This window comes from Oryza glaberrima, chromosome 9 (genome assembly GCF_000147395.1).
Source record: "Oryza glaberrima chromosome 9, OglaRS2, whole genome shotgun sequence".
In the NCBI taxonomy this organism is placed as follows: Eukaryota; Viridiplantae; Streptophyta; class Magnoliopsida; order Poales; family Poaceae; genus Oryza; species Oryza glaberrima.
In genome coordinates, this window is record NC_068334.1 from 12,348,693 (window position 1) to 12,366,634 (window position 17,942).

At 48.7% G+C, this 17,942-nt stretch overlaps 1 pseudogene; it reads right to left on the minus strand.

Moving 5' to 3' along the window:
- The window catches only part of LOC127783746 (receptor-like protein kinase At3g21340), a 42,638-nt pseudogene extending 34,508 nt beyond the window's left edge, over positions 1 to 8,130 (minus strand).
- Between the last annotated feature and the right edge of the window lie 9,812 nt (positions 8,131 to 17,942).

Consider the following 17,942-nt stretch of genomic DNA (forward strand, 5'->3'; position numbering starts at 1 on the left):
CTCAATCACCTCTCTAGGAATACCAGGCATATCAGATGGTTTCCACGCAAAGATATCTTTATTATTTTGAAGAAAGGTGACGAGCGCGCTTTCCTATTTACAATCTAACTCGGCGCCTATTACAGCAGTTTTAGTGGGATCAGAAGGATCTAGGGGAATCTTTTTAGTCTTGGCTTCGCTTTCTCCGCTCTTTAAGATCTTGGTCGCGGGCACTTCTCCTTCGCTTGCCGTGGTTGCAGCCAGTCGGATATCTTCTCGGGCAGACGCCATCTCGCGAGTCTGGGCCATCTCGCAACTTTCCTTGTCGCATGTGACGGCTTGCTTGATGTCGCTCCGTAGGGATAGGACTCCTCGGGGACCAGGCATCTTCATCATCATGTAAGTGTAGTGCGGGACGGCCATGAACTTGGCTAACGCCGAGCGTCCGAGTATGGCGTGGTACGCTGTCTCGAAATCGGCGACTTCGAAGCAGATATTCTCCGTGCGGAAGTTTTCCCGAGTGCCAAAGGTGACCGGAAGGGTGATCTGGCCGAGTGGAGTTGCAGATAACCCTGGAATGACTCCGTGAAAAGGCGCATTGCTTGGTTTTAACTCGGAGCGAGGAATCTGCATGTCATCCAAGGTTTTGGCGAAGAGGATATTTAGTGCGCTGCCACCGTCGATGAGGGTTCTGCGAAGCTTGACATTACGGACCACTAGGTCTAGTACCAGGGGGTACCGCCCCGGGTGGACCACTCGGTCGGGATGATCCGAGCGGTCAAACTTGATTGCTGTCTCTGACCATCGAAGATATTGGGGTGTGTCCGGCTGAACGGCGTTAATCTCCCGTTCGGTCAACTTTTGCTTTCTTTTAGATTCATAAGCCAAGGGGCCGCCGAAGATGTGGTTAAGCTCCTTGCGGTGGTCTTGAAAACCTGCCGGGGGGTCGCCATCGTCCTTCTTCTTCGACGTGCTTTGTTCTTCGTCGGAGTTCTTCCGTGTAGTCTTGGTGTATTGTTCCGCGAACTGTTTGTAGACGAAACAATCTTTGGCCGCGTGGTTGGAGTTAGGATGATGCGGGCATTGGGAGTTCATGATCTTGTCGAATGTGTTGACGCGCGAACGCTGTCGAGAAGAGTGAGTAGCAGTTGCAACAAGTTCCTCAGGCTTACGCTTGCGGTCCTTATGATTGTTACTTCCACCCCCTCCCGTAGCCGGTGTATCCTTTTTTGGCTTCCAACTGGAGCCCGACTGCTTTGATGCGATGACGGCGTCTTCAGCCTTGGCGTACTCGTTGGCTTTTTCAAACATAAGTTTGACTGTTTTGGGAGGCTTACGCCCGAACTTGCCGACCAATTCTTCGTGGCGAATTCCTTTGGTGAATGCAGCGATGATAACATCGTCGGTGATGTCAGAGATCTTGTTGCGTTGTTCAGAAAATCGCCGGATGTAATCTCGAAGAGATTCTCCGGACTTCTGAATAACGTTGTAGAGGTCAAATTGTGTGCCGGGGCGCTCGAAGGTGCCTTGGAAGTTGGCGATGAAGTGGTCGCGTAATTCGGCCCAAGATCCGATTGTACCACGGGGCAATCCATGGAGCCAGGACCGGGCGGAATCTGCTAAAGCCACTGGTAAATAGTTCGCCATGGCCTTGCTATCTCCTCCTGCTGCGCGGATCGCGAGACCGTAGACGGTAAGCCATGATTCCGGGTTGGTGGTACCGTCATACTTCTCTATTCTAGTCGGCTTAAAGCCGGCTGGCCAATCCACTCGACGCAGGTCGTTGGTGAAAGCGGCTACTCCGTCAAGGTCGTTGTCGTGGTGATCCGGCGAATGATGATGGCCTCGAGCTGCCCGGCGTTGTATGATCGTCTCGCGAAGATCGACGGGGCGACGACGAGGTGGCGAACGAGGTCGTTCCACTCGGCGCTCCCTATGATGGTCGGGAGGCGAGTGGACAGATCGCTCGTCGTGACCCCTGCTCCTGCGATTAGATCCTGCGCCAGCGATGCTGAGGCTTGGCTGGTGGTAGTCGTGAGATCGAAGATGAGGGACTCGGCTGCCGCTCGGCGTGCGGACGCTTCCGGAGTTAACTGGGACCGAAGCCGCAATCATGGTCTTTGTCTGGTTCAAGATGTTGACGACGTGGTCAGATTGATTGAGCTCGTTTTCCTTGAGGAGGGTGTCGAGGAGGGTGATCGCGGCAACAGCATTCTGTTGTGGGGTGCGGAAAACCGGTGTCCCCTCAACGTCTTGTTGGCCGATAAGATCTCGCGCTCGGCGCCCTGCTTCCAAGGCTCGTAGCCGCCGGTCTTCAGCCTCCTTTGCAGCCCGCTCACGCTCCTGTTGCTCACGCCGTAGCCGTTCTTGTTCTTGTACTTGACGCTCCTCCTCCAGTCGGCGTCGCTCGGACTCGCGTCGTGCTTCGGTTTCCCGGGCTTGGCGTTGCTCCTCCGTCTCGTTATCGGCCATAAAGACGCCGAAATAGAGAGGGGTGTAGTTGTCTTCTAGGCTTTCATCGAAGTCATCGAGATCCGGGTCGTTGTTGCGAAAGCCGAACTCATTGTACTCCACGATCTCGGTCGGACGCGAGTCGACGGCGGGAGAGCTCCAGTAGCCATCCAGCTGGTCCGTCGAAACTGAGCCGAGTGGCTGGAGGATGACGCCGACTTCCCTGGAGCTAGGCGAGATCGGTGTTGAAGCCGATTTCCGCCTAGGCCTACGGGATGGGGACGCTGTGGTGGTGAAGACGGCCGCCAAATCGTCGGGGAGCTTCATTAGGATCGGTGGGTAAGCCCCATCATCTCGATCTGATGACGTTGGAGAAGATGCAATCTCGCCCAAGTGGTTTGAAGCCGACTCGATTGAGATGGACTTGGAGTAGATTTCAGCCGCGTTTGGAACTCCAAACGGGACTGAGATCCGGCTCTCTCCCGACTGGTCCGATTCCGAGTCGAGGAGAGAGATCTTGCCGAAGTTATTGGTGACGAAGTCGAGGCTGCCGAACCGAAACGCCTGCCCGGGTGGGAAGACGAGGTCGTCGATGCCGGAGACGGAACCCATTGCACTGATCGGCGAAAAGCTTGACGCAACCCCTACCTGGCGCGCCAACTGTCGAAACAAGATTTCGGCAATACTAAAAGGGGGTGGCTATCAAGCTAGAAAAGTGGATGGGTTTGGAGACAAAGGATTTATACAGGTTCAGGCCTTCTTATTCAAGGAGTAATACCCTACTCCTGTCCGGGGATGAATCCGCCGAGTGTATTATTGGATGTATAATCTCCAGAAAAGTTGATGTCCCAGGAAGGACTCGGACCCCTCCTTATATAGGGGAAGGAGTCCGTATTACAAGGTATAACTCATATCCTTATCAGAATATGAGAGTACAGATAAAATACAATCGTAACCGACTAAGTCTCAGGGTATTTCCTTGACGTACAAGTTAAGAAACAAACCCGAGATACAGATAAAGATATTCTATCTATATTCAGTATCCTATATCCAGTCTAAATATAATCGCCGTGTAGATATGGGGTATCCATAATCTCCACAAGGTTGGGGTGTGTTTTATTCTATTTAGATTCGATTATTTGACTTCCGCTGACGTAATCTACCATTCACCCCCCTCTGGTTGGCTTGGTTACTTGAATTCGATCCTACGCAAATTAAAACCGACACGAAAATTAAAGCACATCAATGGTGGGAATTAGAAAGGGGCAATTTTGTCCTTAGAAAAATCTGAGCCCGTATTCATGTTGGTCCCATTGATCGAGCGATGGATTCACGGTGCAGGCGGCAGTTCGCTCGCGCTGCCATGGCCGCGATCTCCCGTGAGCAGCGGCCGCCAAGCTTCATCCACCAAGGCAACGAGCAAAACCGCCGCCTCTTCCTCTACCAGGCTCCTTCCGCCTCTCTGCTGCTACCCCTCACGCTCCCAACTAGCTATGGAGCAGCTTCACGACCACATTGAGCAGATCATCCCACATGATCACAACCATAAGAGGTTGTCTTCCTTGTAAACATTTTTCGAACGATTCTTCCTTCTAAACATCAATCAACTGCAACTCTGCAAGCAAATATCAACCCTCAAGGACAATCGAACTCCTGACCACCTCGACCGGCCTTTCCCTAAATAAGCAATGTGGGACTATTCCCAACAGCCAAACAGGGCGTTCGTCCCAGCGCATGGCCCCGATGACGGCAGCTGGCATCCCTACTCACCGGAGCTTTGCTGCCACCCCGAACGCAGAGGCGCTTGGCAGCCTGCAAGGAGCATGATGGGTGGCAGCGGAGAGGTGGAATCGTAGCGAATTAACCGCCGCGAGTCGGTCGCTCGATCGATATGGATAGGGGCTCAGTTTTTCTAAGTATAAAATTGCCCCCTCGCTAATGGGAGGATTACTCTGTTAATCCACTTTTAATCTCCACCATTGATGTGCTTTAATTTCCATGCAAGTTTTTATTTGAGAAGCATAGTATCACTTCCCTTCCCTACTTTCTTTTAGGATGTCCAAAGATTACAGGAAGAACAACCCCACAATCTGGAAAATACTAAAAGGGAAATCAATAATAATGAAAGTAGGCACACCTGAAAACAATCGATCCATTGCTTTTGCGGAGGTAGTCTGGAATTGTCCCGGTTAGTTGGTTGCATGACAAGTTTCTGTATAAAGTGGGATACAATCTGGCATTAAACAATAGACATCCTGACTTGGTAACAATCTGCAAACAAATTTATCCACTAAAAATTTTTATATGAAGGGCCGGCAAACATGGTAATGTATCAGGAATCATGCTTCGAACCACTTTAATTACGGAATAATTAACTATTTGCCACTCTTATGAGTAGTTCTAAAGAATTTCCCACTGAACGGCCATATGTCATAAACACATGAGGGCCCACATGTCATAGACAGCGAGTGGCAAATCATTAACACTACTGGAGAACCCCATATCTCTCCCGGTTAGCAACCCCCTCTACTCCCGGGTAGCGAACCGGGAGAAAGAATCCGGGACTAAAGATGCCAGTCTTTAGTCCCGGTTCAAATACCCGGGAGTAAAGACTCATCTTTAGTCCCGGTCGGTGCCGACCGGGACTAAAGATGGCAGAGCCACGTCCCGGTTGATCCCCTTTTCTTTTTTTTATTTTCATTGTTTCTTTGCTACTTGCCAGGGTTAATCCCTGTATTTCCTCCCAAATCAATTGGTTGCATATCCCAAATCAAACCCCAAATCCCCAAATCAATGTAACACCCCAAATCCCAAATCATTCACATCACAAAGCCTAAGTTACTTATACAAACAAATCAACTACATCACAAATCCTTAAAAAAATTACACACAAATCAAATACACCACAGATTATACATCTCAGATCCATGCAATGAATCACAAATTCTATAAAAAGAAACTATACATCACAAAATATCAAAAAAGGAAAAAAAAAGAAGAAGCCGGCCGCCTGGCATGCGCGCCGGCCGCCGCCGCCTGCCCGCCACGACAGCCTTCTGCGCCGCTGGCCGCCGCCGCCGGCGGCCTGCCCGCCGGCCACCGCCCCCGCGCGGCCCGCGCCGGCCGCTGGCCGCCTGCTCGCGCGCGGCCGCACCGCTCGCTGGCCACCGCCGCCGGCCGCCTTTCCGCCGACCGCCGCCCCCGCACGGCCCGCGCAGGCCGCTGGCCGCGCCGACCGCCGCTTGCCCGCCGCCGGATGGGAGGGGAGGAGGGGGAGGAGAGGGGAGAGGAGGAGAAGGAAGGGGAGGAGGGGAGAGGAGGAGAGGGGAGTGGAAGAGGAAGAGATAAGATCGGATCTGAGGGAAGGAGAAGAGGAGATGTTCCGATCTTATCTAAATATTTCGTCTGGGACTTAACCGATTAGAGATGGGAGAAAATATTTACTCCCGGTTGGTAGTACCAACCAGGACTAAAGATCTAAATGATCTTTAGTCCCGGTTGATAGTACCAACCGGGACTAAAGTTGTTATCTTTAGTCCCGGTTAGTTGTATCAACCGGGACTAAATATCCTCGGCCCCCTGGCAGGCTTCTGACAGGGGGATGAACCAGGATTAAAGATCATCTTTAGTACACCAACCGGGACTAAAGATCAAAAATTATTTAATCGGGACTAAAGATTATCTTTAGTCCCGGTTCTTTTTGGAACCGGGACTATTGTGGAAATCGCCCGACCCTCCAAAGATCATTTCTCCAGTAGTGTAATTGGCACATCTTAAAAGTGGCAAATAATTAAATGTCCCCTTTAATTACTGCCTGATATATTTCAAATCTATACTTCTCCGCAGAGGGTGATACAATATAAGTGGCAAAAGCGTGATGATTGTTGGCTTAGTGCCAATCGGACATGAAAGAATTTGCTCGAATTTTTTTTTTTTTAAAAAACAGTAAACAGGTATACTCCATCATGCAAGTGGAAATCTCACATAAAAGAATTCGTTTATGGCAAAAATGAGATGTGTAAAAGGAGAATTCTTTTAAACTTCAGTGCTTCATTTTACTTCAATTCAATTGTAAAAGGAGATGTGTCGATAAGTATGCTGCAGCAGAAGGTACATTTTCCCTTTTGTGAGGTGCCATAAATTTCTGGTGTATGTTGAAGGACAAAAATTATAAATACACTATTGTGTTCTCCAGTGCCACCCTCTTAGGTAGGTAAAAGGAATTTATACATGATTTTATGCAACAGACAATGGAAGTATGGTCACGCGCTTCTCATTAGGAATTTTTATTATTTTTTTGAACATTTAAAATTTTAAATTTAAAAATAAACCATCTCGATACTTATTTCTAAATCTGAACCTTCTTACCCATTGCGCCTCGCCTCGCTTGGCGAAACAATAGTCACACCACCCGCACTTGCGCGTGGCAAAAAAGGAACATATTTGAAAAACTAAAAACTAAAAGGTTCAAAAAATTTAAAAAAAATCTCTGATTGGTCATATATTATATTTTTTATGTTGGATTTCATATTTCTTACGAGCACAGAGCTTTTCAACATGATTAGTCCAATTCCCTGTTATACTACCTTGGAGTTGTACGCTTGTGTCATGCTCAAACAGCTAGATTGTTCAACTCATCCAATTTTCAGATGATCTTAACGATTGATTGTTGCAGGGTAGTGGCATACAAAGAACAAACAATAATTTTGTTTCTAAAATAGCTCAAAAGAATACTTAGTGCAATTTTATCGGGGTGAATATATATGTTGGGATCATGTGTTCCCAGTCTCAAATTCCCTCGCCGCACCAACTGTGCCCCTTTTCAATCACCGGTTCTTAAAAATATATGTTTGTGTGTTTTGGGTGACACAGCAGGAAAATGCAATATTTTTTTTAGTGTTTTTATATGTCAAAAACGTGTGCATGTAGCAGGCTAAGGATGAAGCCTGCCGAAACACGAGCACAGCAATCCCCGTAAGCACCGGCAACTTCGACAACTGAGCCGGCCACCTCTTGCGTCCACTCAGAAAAGTCGAAAGCTGTCCCGTCATCTCCCGGGGCGCCCTCCGTGCGCGCGCCGAGATCGTTGAGGGCCAGCCTGAGCGTGTAACAGGCTTGCTTGGCGGATTCCGTCGCCGGTGCCAGGCCGAAACGAGGTGGGCCTCAAGAGACCTGATCCTCTCTTCGGCCGCAGCAAGCTAACGATCATGCTCAGTGCCCCGCCTGTTCGCCGACTCCAGTTTGGCACAGAGGGACTTCTTCTCCCCCATCAGGGACTTGTTCTCCGCATTTGCCTTCCTCATGGTGTCCGCCACGACGCGCCTCTTGTCCTCCTTGTGGCGAAGGTCGTCCTTGGCCTTCCGGAGCCGAAGCCGATAACCATCCAGCCTTTCAAAGGAAGACTTCTTCGCACTCAGGTGCGCGGCAAGACCCTAGAAAAGGGAGACTGAAACCATTACGGCGTGACATAAGAGAAAAGAGAAAATTTCGCACAAAAAATAACACAAACAAACATACCCGAACGGACAAGCTCTCCACAGCTGCACAGCTTTCGCCGAACTCGTTCATCTCGGTGAAGAGACCAAGGCCTTCGGAGGGCGCGATAACTTGGCACACCCCATCCACAAAAGGGGCGATCTCCGGCCGAGTGGCGAAATCGGCGGGAACGAAGTACGGGGCGGTAAGCGTCACGTCTGACATAGTCGCTTCGACCGCCGGAGCCTTCCCTTCCCACTGGCGAGCTGGCGAAGGAATCGCTTCAACCCGTTCGTCCTGAGAGACGTTCGCCCCGGCCGCCGGCGCCGAAGCACTCCCGCCTGTTGCCGCTTCGGCGTCACTAGCAGGTGGAGGTGACGTGCGCCTCCCCCGAGAAGGAGCGCGCTGCAGAACCAGCGAAGTCGGTGTCCCGTCGGACCCGTCGCTGTCCAAAAAGGCACAACCAATCTGTACGACCTTCCCCTTCTTCTTCTTCCCTCGAGCGACTGATCCCGGCTTCGCCGCAGTACTAGAGATCGCCAGAAGGGTGTTCGCCACAGCAACGTCTTGCTGGCGAATGGGTGAAACGTGAGAGCCCGCCCCAGATTTTGCTGGGGTCGGACTAGGAGTATAACCGCGGGAGCCATCGTCCTCAGACCCGGCCTCCCTGTCGTCTTCCTCCTCCTCACCACCGCTTTCGGCCGTGTCCTTCGTGGCACGATGAGATCGCACTTGGCCACCCTTCGCGACCGCCTGCTTACGCTTTCTCGACGTTCCGACGTCGTCGTCACCAGCCTTGGCGGGGATCGATCGACCTGGTAGTTCGCCAAAGTGAACTCGGTTCACCGGCCGTCGAGCTGACGCGAAAGCAGGCGGGCAAATTCGGCCGAGGTAAGGCCCCCAACCATCTTCGACGCCTCCACTTCAGCCTCTCCAAGTGTGCGAACTGGACAAAAAAAAACCGGAATGAGTCGAAAGATGTCCACATGCATACAGAGGGCGCTGATAAACACGAGGAACTTACGCTTGACTCCAGGAGGAAAAGCGAGGCGGGGAAGCCCGAGCACCTCTTCGTCCTCACTAACGGACACCCCCCATTCGCGAGCAAGGGGAGAGATCCGAAGCAGGCAGAACTCCTCGCAGAGGTCGCGGGTACATAGCCGCCGCGCAACCTTGCAAAGGAGAATAAGCCGAGACTCAAGAACGCCGTCGACCTCCAAACTCGGCTTAGCAGCGATCGAAACAGCAACGCGTTCGAACCTAAGCTAGTTCGCCTTGCTATCTTCGGCGGAATATGGATTATTGATATAAAACCATTTTTGCATCCAGTTTCGCTCCCATTTCGCCATCGAGGCAGGCACCCGCCAGGCGTCTGAGCGCTCAGGGCGGAGTATGAAATTTACGCACCCAAACACCGTCCTCTTCAGACCGGCCGGTGTGCTCACGTCCTTCGTCGTCGTGCACGCCGTAAACAGAACGGCGAACAGCTCAGCAGTGGGATCGAACCCACACATTCGACACACCCACGCAAAAACAGCTAACTTCGGGAACGCCGATGGGCTGAGCTGGGAAAGCCTGACCTCGTACATCTCCAGAACGGATAGCAGAAAGTGGTCGCAAGGGAGGCGAAGAAGGCGGCGAAGACGACAGTCTGGCCGTCACCGGATGAAGGGACGACGGCTTTGCCCCTACAGGTCGCCTGCCCTACACGAGAACGCCAGAAAGGACAAGCTCGGCTAAGGCGGCCTCCTTGACAAGTGATTTGCCAAGGAAGCACGACCACCCTTCGCCAAGGCTGCCAGGGTCTTCGCCAGTCAACCCAGCCTTCGTAGGCTTGCGAGGAGCCATCGAGTCTGTGGCGAAAGGAAGGGACTGGTCGAAAGGCACGAGAGCGCGCAAAGGCGAAGGTATCAAATCCTAAGGGCGCGAGCGTGTAGTAGCAGTGAAAGTAAAAAAGCGAGGGGAGAAAAGCGGTAACCCGGGGCGGGATTATATAATCCCGTCCCACGACGGTTCGGCTTCCGCCCAATCAGGGCACGACACGTGTCCAGGGGCAGACGAAACGGTAAATTCCTATCGGGCTGGGCCGCACAGTACAGGCCGAAATCCAAGAGGAGCATACCGGCCCACGAAGGGCCCCTTACTGTCGCATTTCGGGCCAAAATCAAGGCAATGCAGTCTCGCCCTTTCCGAAAGGGCGAATGCTAAAGTTTTCTAACCAAACCATGAAAACACCAAGTGTTCACGTTTTTTCTGCAGGACTCTAAGAAGAGGTTTCGGCAGGTACGTCGGCCGAAACGGGGCGCCTCATACCATACCACATGGTTTGCATGGTCTCGGCCGAAGCTCCTTACTCACCCTTGCCCGTGAGGGGCTTGTTGGCGGTATGTCATCAGGCCCTTTGGCCGGGCCTGCCGAAACCTAAGAACCAGCGAGGATTCGAGCCAAAGATATCAGAGCCAATTGGGCGAAGCCCTATGGCGAAGGCCATGGGCGGAGATGGCGAAGGCTGACAAGCCGCGTTGGGTCCATGCGAAGCAAAGGCATCTTGGGCGAACGGCATATAGCGAAGGGCATATGGCGAAGCCACGAGGCCTCCATCAGGACGGGTTCAGGCTGCTTCGGCCTGACGGGCCCATTCACCATAGGCCGGGCCCAATCTATTGGCCCATTAGAAGCCCATGTATGCGAATGACACTGTGTACCGATGTAAATGTCCCTTTCATAAGGGCAACCATGTAAATTCCCCTGTAAAACCTAAACCCTAATAGGGGGACCTGTAACAGGGTTATAAATAGACCCCTAGGGCCATGTAAAGCGGGGACCCAAGAAAAATTCTCAAAGTTAATACAGTTTATTGCTTTCCAACATTGTTGAGCAACCACGTCCTTCGACGTATGCAGTTGTTGTTTCGACAACAACGGTACTTTCCTAACTGGGAAGTACCGAGGCTAGATATTAGCAGCCGTTGGTGCGGATGCGAACAACCAGATAATTCTAGTAGCTTTTGCTTTTGTTGAAAGTGAGAACTATGAAAGCTGGTTGTGGTTCTTGCAACATCTAAAGTGGGGAGTGGTGCAAAAACGCACATCGATATGCATCATCCATGACCGGAATGCCGGTCTGTTGAAGGCAATCAAAGAGCTCCAGGAGGATGCTGATGGTGCATACTACTGGCCTGACATGCACAGCTGTTGGTGCATGCGGCACATGGGAGCCAATTTTTTCAAGCAATTCAACAGTCGGCGGCTGATGAACATGTTCAAGCGGTTGTGCAAGGAAAATCAGTCTACAAAGTTCGATGAGCTTTGGAAACAACTTTTCGAGGGGACAAGGACACACATCTGGTCAAAGCAGAGCAACAACAACCCGCATGATGTACATGTCCCCCAGGCCCTGGAACCAATGGATGATCTTATTCCATCAAATGGAAATAAGCATAGGTCGTCAAAGAATATCAAATGTTTTACCCATTGGATTGAGTGCGAGCCGAATGATAAATGGGCACTCCTGCATGACACTAATGGGGCTAGGCATGGCATAATGACCACTAATCTTGCAGAGGCGTACAATGCGGTTCTTCCCAAATTAAGGCCTTTACCTCCAACTGCTATTGTTGAAGGCATTATGCACAGGACAACGATGTGGATGAGGACGAGGCAGGCCGCGGCGTTGTAACAAATGTCTAACACACAAACACCTTTCTGCAAAAAAATGGCAGAGTACCTCCAAGAGAAGGCTAAGAAGGCAAGATTTCACACGGTCATTACCACTGGGAACGTCAGACGAAAATGGGAAGTCACATGTCGCACTAAAGGGGGTTTTGGATCTTCTACTGGGGTCATGACTCATAAAGTTACTCTAGGGCACGAATCTGATAACACATGTTCGTGCTCTTGCAATAAGCCGAAGCTTCTTCATAAGCCATGTAGCCATGTCCTGGCCGCGTGCGCTAAAATTAAGCTTGATTCAACATCATACGTGTCGATGTTCTACCTAAAGGATAGAGTGTTGAATGCATAGAGTGCTGAGATCCTCGGGTGGAGGTCCCTCCAACACCTAGTTGAAAGTGGGGGTGATAAAAGGATCTATGTGCCAGACTTGGATTTGTTGAAGGCTGGTAAGGGTAGAAGACAAACACGATGCTTAAGAAATGATATGGATGCATCCGAAGCGGGAGGGCCTGTGCGGCGATGTGAGGACTATCTTCAGTACGAGCACCGCACTAGAGACTGCAAGAATAACAAGGAGGGCACATCTTCTAGCATGGAATCTAGGCAACAACGTGCAAGGAGGAATAGAAGGGGCTCTCAAGGGGCTCACGATAGGGAGGAAGGAAACCTACTGTAGTTATCATCTACACTGTCTGGTTATGTATGTTCGGTCATGATATATATGTTGCATTACGTTGTAGTTCAATAAGTTTGTAATATGTGTAATATAAGTATGTGTAATATTTATGTTATTCTGGTAATGTTGTAATATTTGATTGTAAGGTGTTACCAAGTTTGTAACGTTTTTAAACCTATTTCGTAAGGTGTGCTCGAGTTTGTATTCGTACTCTGAGAAAATTGTATTCCTTTTTTTTATGCATTATGTACTTTTTCATATATGCACTTGATGAAATTTCTAATTTACCTTTCATGATGTACATGCAGATATGGAAGAGGAGTGGCCTTACCCGTTGCTTAGCAAAGAGATCGATGCACGACATCGTGCAAAAAAGATATCTGATGGAAATTCTTGTTCTAGTCTAGCTGTCCTGATACCGCGTACAGCCGGATGGTGGGTGATTGATCCACGATGGAAGCCGAGGTGCATAAATGGTTAAAGTTTACAACATAATGATATCGTACTATAACATATCCTAATGTGACTAATAAATTTCATCATAGGTTGTCAGCTGCAGGTCTTCTTACCTTCGTTCAGATGACGCAGGCAAGGATGCATTACGATGCTAGAGAACCTAAACAAAAACAAATGGGGGCACATAGAAAACGACGACAAAATATCGACAAGTCCCTACTTATGGCATTGGTTGATAGGTGGAGGCCAGAGACACATACATTCCATCTACCGTGCGGAGAAATGACCATAACTTTGTAGGATGTGTCTATGCTCACGGAGTTGCCCATAGCCGGCCAGGCAATTGTACTTCCAGACCCTTCGGAAGATTGGAGAGATGATATTGTATCACGATATGCCTGTATTCTGCCACAGTACGCTACCGGTGATACAGACGATGATGAGGATAAAATATTTTTCTCTGAAAAATAAACTCATGGCCCCACATTGAAGTGGTTGTCATAGTTTGAGGTAATTGAATATTTTTAATTAAGGCATATTCCATTCACATTCACATATCTCACAACACATTGTTTTTTTAGGTGCGATATATGCCTGACAATGTCCAGGAGTACCAACTGACGTTGTACCTTGAGGCTTATCTACTTTGGCTGTTTGGTTGAGTCATGTTCACCGGCTCGCACGGGAACACTGTGGACGCCAGGCTTATCCCCCTTGCTCACCAAATTGCTGAAGGTAATATAGTGCCATCTGCACAGTTTAGCTGGGGATCAGCCGTCCTTGCAGCCACATACCGTGGATTCTGCGACGCTTGTGTTAAGACCGGACAAAGGGAGGCGATTTTCACAGGGTGTCCACTTTTGGTCAAGTTGTGGTCGTACGAGCACTTCTCGTTCGGACATCCATACATGAGCGTGGCCGTGGCCCACAAGGACGATTACGCTGACACAGTTGATGATCGTCCTACCTTCGGTACTCGCTGGTGCTACGGACCGGTACGTATGCTTGCATTAAAGGAATATTTCTGTCAATTCAATGATACTGCATAACTAAATCTGCAATCTCCGATCGTGCAGCCACAGTGGGCGAGAATCCAGGTGCACAATGTGTACAAGTACTTCACCAAGACGTTCGAAAGCCTTAGGGAAAACGAAGTTCGGTGGACACCGTACACGAACGAAGAGGCCATTTTGCGTGGACCAAATGGAGTTAGCATCTTATGCTACCGCGATGAAGCGTACTGGATGACATGAAAAATGCTGGTGTACGACATATTCGTCGAGGGGTATAATGTTCAAAGGGTAATGCGTCAGATGGGACTGTACCAGCAAGTCCCAGTTCCTGTTGGACTTCACCTTCCACCAGATGTGCACACGTATGTTGTTATTTTACATCGCTTTAATTTCTGTGCTCTCCAACATTGTGAGATATAATTAACAGCTAATTGTTGTATTTTTGTTTCATGCAAAAGAGGCAAGCTGACAACAGGTATCGTCGATCTATGCACTTAAGGATGACCCCATGGATAGAGGCGTGGTCGCAGGCCTTGAATGATGTCGTCCACGAGACCAGGGCATACGATCACAACACTTACGAACAATACATGGCCTGGTACTCATCGCAGACTCGCATCCGGCTGCTTGCACCCGAGGATCCCGACGAGCGAGGTCCACCCACTATTGAGCAAATATATGATCTGTAGCTAGCACCCCCCGCTCACTTGACGGTACTACTCGCATTTAAATATTTTATTGCATCAGTGTCTCCTTATACATGGGGTTCCAATTTCTAACACTGTTGCTCCGTTCCATGCAGACCGACATTGCAGGGGAGTTAGTAAGGGATGCGAAAACTTTGTGGGAGAAGCTTAGAGATGGTATCGCGGGTACCAACCAGGAAGTTATGGCCACGGTCGACTCCCTCCGTAGAAAAGGTAAACGAATCATGCGGCTCGCGTCGTGCCGACATTCCTCGAACGTGTATACTCCGGCAACATCAATAAGGACGTTCGAGCAAATGCCGGAGCGTCCCTCTACCTCTTCCCGGCCATCCACCTCAGCCCGCCCTTCAGCCTCCGCGCGATGATCCAGTGATGTTCGTGCTCCAGTAAGGTCAACTTCGTTTCGTGAGGCACCTACTATTCCGACTATCCCAGAAATCACTCAAATGTCGGAACGCCTAGGAGGCTTCGGTTCAACTCAACGTAAAATACATTATTACACAATGCCAAATTAAGTGCCATTTATATTAACGACTAATTTATATGTTCGCAGCACAACCGGAACGGGTACCCCCACATAGCTCTGCGCCCATCACCTCTCAATGGCAGGGTGGGTTTGCGGCATTCGCTGGTACGGGATAGCTCATAAAAATGCTGATTTTTTTTCCCAATTGTTTATGTGAAATGACTAAATGATGTTTTCCAATTGATGACAGAGGGAACGCGAATGGTCCGTCCCGTGGCTCAGATGCCTCATGCAAGGCCACATATGATTCCTCAAATGCCTCCCGATGTGCCAACCTCACACTGGCAGGGAGGATTTGCACCATTTGCATGTCCGTGTACATTCAGTACCATATTGTCACGCATATGTCCACACGTAATTTTACTTGTTGCTAATTAATTGCATATACAAGGACTAGCCAAGGTATCCGTACCATACCCCGAGTGGAAGCAGAATTTATCGGTCAAGGAGGGTTTACGTCATTAGGCGGTCAGTATCCACTTACATCTAATTTCACATTTTTATTATTTCAATTTATTAATTTTTCATGTATAGGAATCTTATTGACTATTTACTTCCTGAAATTAACAGGGCCTACTCAGTCGGTTCCACTGCATGCACCTACATATGGCACCAACCCATGGAAAGCACAATCCATGGATTACGGTGGTACGCACAACCATCACTCTCTATACACATATATCGATGGCATTTTCCTGTCATACATGACTCCCACTTCAACAAACGATAATAACTCCGTGACATTTTATATGGATGCAAGGCACGTCGTTTGGTGGTGGAGTACATGGTTATATGGACTTGTTGCAATATTTGGTCAATATTCCTCGCATCGTAATGAAATTCCATATATGCAAGCACCGTCAACAGGTTTGGATTTTTTTTTTGTGTTATTGTTGTTTGCTCCAGCTTTGATAATTTCATTGATATCTACATTGCTTATGTAGGGTCATTTCGCCCTGAACTAATGTCAGGGTTTAGGCCTTACACTGCATCGTACGGTGACATTTCCAGCTTCGGTGGAGGGTCATCATTGGTACCCAATGAGCTTCGGGCTTCGCAAACTGATGATGCACCCCGGGTGACACAGCCCACACAACCAGAGGTTGACGATTTACAAGGAAACAACAATGACCCGCGTAGATCTAACCGTGAGCGCCATGAGCCAAACCGTCTGTCACTCTCAGGCCCTCGACATGCCGCAGGAGGAAAGAAAAAAACTACAAAAAAGCCCGCTGGCATATCTAGGACTATGACTGACCATGATGACGAGTAGAGGTTAACATTATGTCTTTAAGTTCACTGGCAACCCTGTCTGAACCTTGCTATGCTTTTGGCTTTCTATTACTAGCAGAGAACATTATTTATTTGTTCCGGTTATTCTTCATGTTATGTACGATGTTTCGTCGTTCATAAATATCTCATATTTTTACGCCCTATTTTGTACGCAGTTAACACATATGATTTTTGCTTAACTAATAATTTTTCGTACGAGAGCTAACAAAAATAATAGTCTCACAAACTAATTTATAGTGCAGTTTCGATGTTACTCGTGCGGTTAAAATTGGATAGTTGTATTACTTTTTACTACTGTGACTTAAATTACATACTAATTTCTTTTCACAGAGATGCAATCATACGCACCTAAAATGGCATCCTCTCTTTCCAATCATGGGACATGTCACAGAGAATCAATCATTCACAATTAAACAGTGAAGATTCCACTGCGCCGAAAGTGCCTTCGTCGCGTAGTAATTACTAAAGCAAATAGTTAAGCAGCATGTGCCGCCGAAAGTGACGGTGTCCCTTTGTAATTATTCACTTCACGAGTGAAACAGTCCGACGCGCCGTCGTCTCTTTCTAATAATTGTCACTATGCGCAGCTTCTTGCAATCCCCTATAAATAACAACCAAACCTAGCACACAACTACATCTCTTCTTCATAAACGTTCCGCAGGTTCCAACTTCGTGTTGCATATTCTTAGGCCCGATCTTGAGGCAGGAACTGAGTAGTTGGTGAACTCGCTCTATGTTGTTCATTCACTCGCGACACGGTTCCTGTCCCAAGATCGGGTCTGTGAATATACAAATGTGATTTTTTTTAATACATTCTTACACCCACTCTTTTTTTCAAGTTCCAGCATCCGTTTGTGAATATGACCTACTACTACAAATTCATAAACTCGGTGTTGCATATTCTTATGCCCGGTCTTGTGGCAAGAACTGAGTAGTTCGTTAACTCGTTACCCGGTTCTTGTCACAAGACCGAGTATATGAATATGCAAAGGTAATTTTCTCTGTGAATATGACATATTCTAAATTCCTATTCTTTGTCAACTTTGTAAAAATTGCTCCCGAATGATCTCTCTACTCCTTTATATATTTTTCCTATATTCTAAATTCCTATATTGTTTCTTTCCTATTTGTATTTGTAACTGACATCATTATTTTGCAAATTCCAAGATATTTATTTTTCTTCTCGTAGCCGCGTACACAATCTTTGCCTATTTTCAATATATACATATTTCTCATGTTCATTTATGTATATATATGTTGCACACATAATAAAAAAATATACTTTCTACTCCCTCCGTCCCCAAAAAAAGAATCTAGTACTACGATGTGTCACATCCAATACTAGGTTGGTTTTTTTATGGGACGGATGGAGTACTTAGCAACGGCGACATGAAATATTAGCGATTTGCACCGTGGATTAAAATATTGCACGGCACAATTAGCTGATCGCTCTCGCGCACGGGGTGTGCGATATCACTCACGGTCTCGCTCTTTCAAAGAGCGAGACCGAAGCCGTCGCTGTCGCCTCTGGCCCGCAACGGTATCACGCTAGGAAAGCGCGATACCGCTGGCGCTCTCGTTGCCGCGTACCGTGATACCGTTGCGCTCTCGCTAGAGCGTAGCGCGAGACCGCTCCTGTCCTGCCTCGGGCCCCACATGCGTCGGTCGGGCCACTCCGCTACGGTCTCGCGC